Source organism: Cyprinodon tularosa, unplaced genomic scaffold (genome assembly GCF_016077235.1).
Source record: "Cyprinodon tularosa strain WSP-4 unplaced genomic scaffold, ASM1607723v1 ctg312, whole genome shotgun sequence".
Taxonomy (NCBI): Eukaryota; Metazoa; Chordata; class Actinopteri; order Cyprinodontiformes; family Cyprinodontidae; genus Cyprinodon; species Cyprinodon tularosa.
Window position 1 is genome coordinate 921,083 of NW_024039022.1, and position 6,000 is coordinate 927,082.

Consider the following 6,000-nt stretch of genomic DNA (forward strand, 5'->3'; position numbering starts at 1 on the left):
GCCCCGCCCTCTTTATCGAGCATGCATCAGAGCAGACTTGTGCGTTGTTCAGACTGACCGCTTCCCCAGAATGCCCCGCGGCCGCAGCTTGATTCGAGACAGCGCTCACAGTGTTAAGTTAAACATTCCCTTTTCTGCTGCTGTTGTTCTTCAAAAGTACGTTTTGAAATCGTTTGAGGCGATAACATTATACATTTAGGCCTCCCTGTGTGGTCTGTTTACAGAGTTAGTGCGAAATAAAAAAAAAAGTCTGACGTTGAGCGGACCGCAGTGACCAGCAGACCTCCGAGGGTAACCGCAGCCAGGGCTAATGTTACCCCGTCTATAGTGCACTTCTCTCGGTCTAGTTATGTGTGAACTACCGCTCGTTCTGATGCGTTTTTTTGCTTTAATTCCGCCAAACGTCCATTTGTTTTGTGTTTATCTGACTGCCTTGCGCTGCTTTATTAACTCAATACTTGCTGGAATAAATAGTTTTGACTGTTAAAGAAATGCTAAAGAACGTTGCATGTGATGACGTCACGAGTACGCTTCTGTTCCAATACACATATGTGCTTGCGTGCTCGCGTTCTCGTCAAGTCCGATCTTCCTGCGTTCTCGCCAAGAACGGACTTGACGAGAACGCGAGTACGTACTCGCATTCTCGTGAATCGAGAAACGGCGAGAGATTTAGCCCTGGCCCATGGTGTTTCTGAAGGAGCTGCAACCAAAAGAATTTGTTCACATAAATATTAGCGTACCTGCTCAACAAAGACAAAAATCATAAAAAGTCCTGTTTTCGGTTTTTCTTCAAGCCATGCTGGAGGCAGAGCAAAAAAGAGGAATTTGAATTTGAGAGGGATTTGATGAGACAAAAATTTAAAGTTTTGTCTTTTTGCTGTTTCTTTGTGGCACAGCACCAGAAAGCCTGTATTAAATGTCGGAGACCTGTGTTTGTATTATGTTTGTAAAATGTATTATGAGTTATGTTCTTCCCAGCCTGCCTGTAAACTGTCATGACATGCTACAACCTGGCACAATGCAAAGGGTTGCAGGATGCATAAAAATAACACTTTACGCCACCCTGAAATTACAATCAAGACAATGAAACAAGAACGGGGAGGATTATGATTTGGCTGTTTTTCTTTAGCAGAGACAGGTAGGCTGGTCAAAGCTGATGAAGGAGGTGTCAAACGCTACGCTTTGGTATGTGGAAACTTACAGCCATATTTACTTTAACATAAGCCTGGCGGGCCCGGTACAGGGCCCAACTGACACCTCCTCATATTTATCTATTTATAGAAATGGCCAAAAAACAGTCACATGGTGTTTCATCCACACGTTTCAAATGGGGCTTTAAAATTTCTAAAACATGTTTCAAAATAATTTTTTCACAAATACTTTTTGTTTTATAGCTGTGCAAACAAATAAAATGAGATTTAAAATTCCAGCTGACATGTTTGACTCTGCGGGAGCAATGGAACAGCAGGTATTCATTTTTAGCCACACCCCTTTAATGGCCGGCATCATTGGAAACTAGAGGCTCAGACCATTTCAGGTGATGTAACCGGCATGCGTTACATAAGCTTGCTCTGTTACTCTTATTTTATATTCAGTTTGGTGATATATTTGGTAAATTTCAATGAAACAAGGGCTAAATCTTAGGAGCAAAGGCTTTTCCTTATGCAGAACATCTCCAATAATGTAAATAAACATATTTTGTCTGGCTAGGTACACTTGTATGAGTGGAAAAATGCATTTTTGCACTTTTGGCATTATGCCAAAATCACATTTCCACCTAACACACTGTCCACTAAATCCTTTATGGAACAAACATGCCTCAACTTATTCAGTCCACATTTGCTTGAGTTATAGTCAGCATATGAATCTATGAAGTCTGAGGGTTCATCCAGGGTTTGACATTGTCATGGTTGTGGTTTTATTCAAGTTTTATTTTGAGTTTTCATTGGTCTTTTTTCGATTCCTATGTTCTAGTTATTTTTGATTGTATTTGAGTTCTTAGATATTTCCTGTTGGTCCTCTTGTGTCAGTCTCCTTTTCCCCAGCTCCTTTCTTGCTTCTGGTCACACCTGCTCCCAATCTGCTAATCAGCTTGGTCTTTGTTTCTCTCTCCCATATAATCTCCTCCTGTTCAGTCACTCTTTGCTGGTTTGTCATCATTTCTTTGCCCTCTTGTTTTGAGTATTCCTGGCCTTCAGTATTTTTGGATTTTTTTTAGATTTATGTTTTTAGATTTTTGCTTCTGTTACCCTTTTTGTTAGTGATGGGTTGATGAGGCGTCATGAAACGTTTCGACACATTACCAAACTGTATTGATACTGTGTCGATACTGTGTCACTGAATACTGACACCTGCTGAACATTAAAAATCCCTACAGGCAACCTAGTTGACAGAGTTAACTGACACTGATTTGATGACCTATTATATACACTAATATGATGCAATTCATTGTATGATGCATTGTATTATTATTAAAACATATTTGATATTTTAGACACAGTCAATGAATAATGAGAACCTGCATCATAATGTAATAATCTCTAAGTAAACATGTAGTAAATGAAGATGCTTGTTCACTGGTATTTTGTTTTTACAATTTTTTATTCAAAAAAATAAGTTGTTGCAACGTTTTGAAATTCAGTCTGTTACGCTTTTTTGATATTAGTTCTCCAGCTGTGGAAAACACCCGCTCACACGGCACAGATGAAGCTGGAGTGCACAAAAATTTTAAGGCCAGGCGGAAGAGGTTTGGATAAACCGTCCTTTGGTTTTTCCAATATACAAGAGGATCCTGGGACTTGCAATATTGCCCTCTGCCATGTATCTGCACCTCAAGGATGGCATCAGCTGTGGCACTTTTGGTCTGCCTCCCCACTTCGAGATCAAAATGTTCCCAAAGGTCATCTTAAAAAAAAAAAAAAGTATTTTAGTACATGATTTACAAACAACAAAGAAATGATGCTCAATATCATGCCTGAAGTGGGGGCAGACAGCTGTTGTGAAGATGTTCCCGGCTGGGGCTCATTTGAGCTTCCAACTATTGAGGCACATTCTGTCCGCAGCCTGCTGTACTTCCATTTTCACTCGTTCCCGTTCCTCTTCGTAATTTTTGGCCAACAGTTGTTTGATGGTCTGAAAACCACACCAAGTCAAACCAGAAGAAAATCAATATATTTAAAATAAAGTTGATGAATAAACTACCACTTTAGATAATTTCCACACAAACCTTTCTGGTTGGCAAAACATATGAGGGCTCAAGGAGCTGAACCAGCTCCCTGAACCCTTCATTCTCCACAACAGCGAGGGGCTGGCAGTGCTTTACAATGAAATTAAGCACAGCCTCATCAAGCATCTGCTTTCTGGAAGCTTGATGGTTAAAAATGAGAAAGTGTAAATTATTCAGAATTATCAATAAAACAAAGTCAGTAAGTTGTAAAATACCTGTATACCTGAGTTCATCATGGGTGTATCATGGATTTCACTCTCATGCTTGGCCCTATAATGCCTCAGCATTGAGGAGGTGCTGTTATTTAAATATGCAAGCTCTGTTGAGCAATTGCGACATTTAACCTGTAGAAAATAACACGAACAGTAAACTAAAGGTCACTTTGAAATGAATTTATACTCAGAAAATCAAGTGGAAACTCTGAGAGGAACAGGATGAAACAAGGAAATTAAAACAAATACCTTATTTTCCGAAATGACATCAAAGTGGTCCCACACGGCAGAAACCTTTCTTTTTGCTTGAGGAAGCTCCATAATGTTTGATGAATTTTATATTCGCAAAACACGCAAGATTGTTTTGGCAGATGTGCATCCTTATAAAGGCTTGTCAATCAGTTCGAAACATCGGTCACGTGACCGATACATGAACTGTTTCGGTCACGTGACTTTTCCGTAGCGATACACACGTCGACACAGGTTTCGCTCTATGAGACCGACACATGCGCCGACGCATCGGTGTTGCCCGACCCATCACTACTTTTTGTTATTAAAACTTCAAGTAACTACCTTAAGCTTTTGTGTCTGCATTTGGGCCCTGTTAAACCTCCACCCCCCTCTGTGACAATACAAACCAGCCAGAAATTGACCCAGCAGACTTGGACTTAGTTTTGGGCACCAGAGAGAGACAGCTGGAGAAACCGGAGGAGCAACTGGCTTTATTAAAAGAGGACATCAATCAACTGGATACACGACGGGGCAAGTTCATGTTATCATTCACTGAACAACTCAACTTCCTTGTGGAACAGATCCAAAGAATTCAGAGCTCCTCAGGCCAGCCTGCTGTTAATCATATTACTCCTCCTCGCCTCTCTACACCACCCAACCAGACTAGTTTTCCCTCTCTAGGCTCAGTTCTCTCTAGTTTTCCCTCTGTAGCCTCAGGTCCCTCTAGTGTTCCCTCTCTAGCCTCAGACCCTTCTGTTGTACATGCTCTAGTCTCAGGCCCCTCTTTCTCCTCCATTGTGCCCTATGGTGTCCCCTCTCCAGCCCCTGAGCTCGCTCTGTGCCATCCATAGTCCCCTGAGCCTGCTAATGAACTGGTCCCTGACTTTGTGCTCAGTGAGAGTTTGTCCTCGAGGCCCCTCAGCGGTAGCTCCTCACCTCCCAGGCCCCTCAGTGGATGCTCCTCGCCTGCGAGGCCCCTCAGCAGGCACTCCTCACGTCATCGTTATGGGCCCCCGAGGTTCATGTGCCGCAGTCGGCGGTCCCCAAGGTTCTTGTGCCACAGTCGGTTTGCCCCCAAGGGTTCTGCAGCGGAGACGCCGTCCTCCGATGAGAAACCTTCTTCACGTCCGTCCTCCAGAGGTCGTCCTTCGTCGCCGTCTTCACGGCCATCCTCCAGAGGTCCTCCTTCATCGCCGGCCTCCAGAGGTCCACCTTCGGCACCAACTTCAAGGCCGGCCTCCATGGACTCTGCCTTGTCTCCGGCCTCAGGGCTGGCCACCAGAGACTTTGCTTGGCCTCCAGCCATACGGTGGGCCTCCAGAGACTTTGCTTGGCCTCCAGCCACACGGCCGGCCTCCAGAGACGTTGCTTGGCCTGCAGCCGCACGGCCGACCTCCTGGAACTTTGCTTGGCCTCCAGCCACACGGCCAGCCTCCAGAAACTTTGCTTGGCCTCCAGTCGCACAACTGGCCTCCAGAGGCGTCGCTTGGCCTGCAGTCGCACGGCCGGCCTCCAGAGACTTTGCTTGGCCTCCAGCCGCACGGCTGGCCTCCAGGGACTTTGCTTGGCCTCCAGCCGCACGGCCGGCCTCCAGAGACTTTGCTTGGCCTCCAGTCGCACAACTGGCCTCCAGAAACTTTGCTTGGCCTCCAGCCGCACGGCCGGCCTCCAGAGACTTTGCTTGGCCTCCAGCCGCACGGCTGGCCTCCGGAGACTTTGCTTGGCCTCCAGTCGCACAACTGGCCTCCAGAGACTTTGCTTGGCCTCCAGCCGCACGGCTGGCCTCCAGAGACTTTGCTTGGCCTCCAGTCGCACAACTGGCCTCCAGAAACTTTGCTTGGCCTCCAGCCGCACGGCCGGCCTCCAGAAACTTTGCTTGGCCTCCAGTCGCACAACTGGCCTCCAGAGACTTTGCTTGGCCTCCAGCCGCACGGCTGGCCTCCAGAGACTTTGCTTGGCCTCCAGCCGCACGGCCGGCCTCCAGAGACTTTGCTTGGCCTCCAGCCGCACGGCTGGCCTCCAGAAACTTTGCTTGGCCTCCAGCCGCACGGCCGGCCTCCAGAGACTTTGCTTGGCCTCCAGCCGCACGGCTGGCCTCCAGAAACTTTGCTTGGCCTCCAGTCGCACAACTGGCCTCCAGAGGCGTCGCTTGGCCTGCAGTCGCACGGCCGGCCTCCAGAGACTTTGCTTGGCCTCCAGCCGCACGGCTGGCCTCCAGGGACTTTGCTTGGCCTCCAGCCGCACGGCCGGCCTCCAGAGACTTTGCTTGGCCTCCAGTCGCACAACTGGCCTCCAGAAACTTTGCTTGGCCTCCAGCCGCACGGCCGGCCT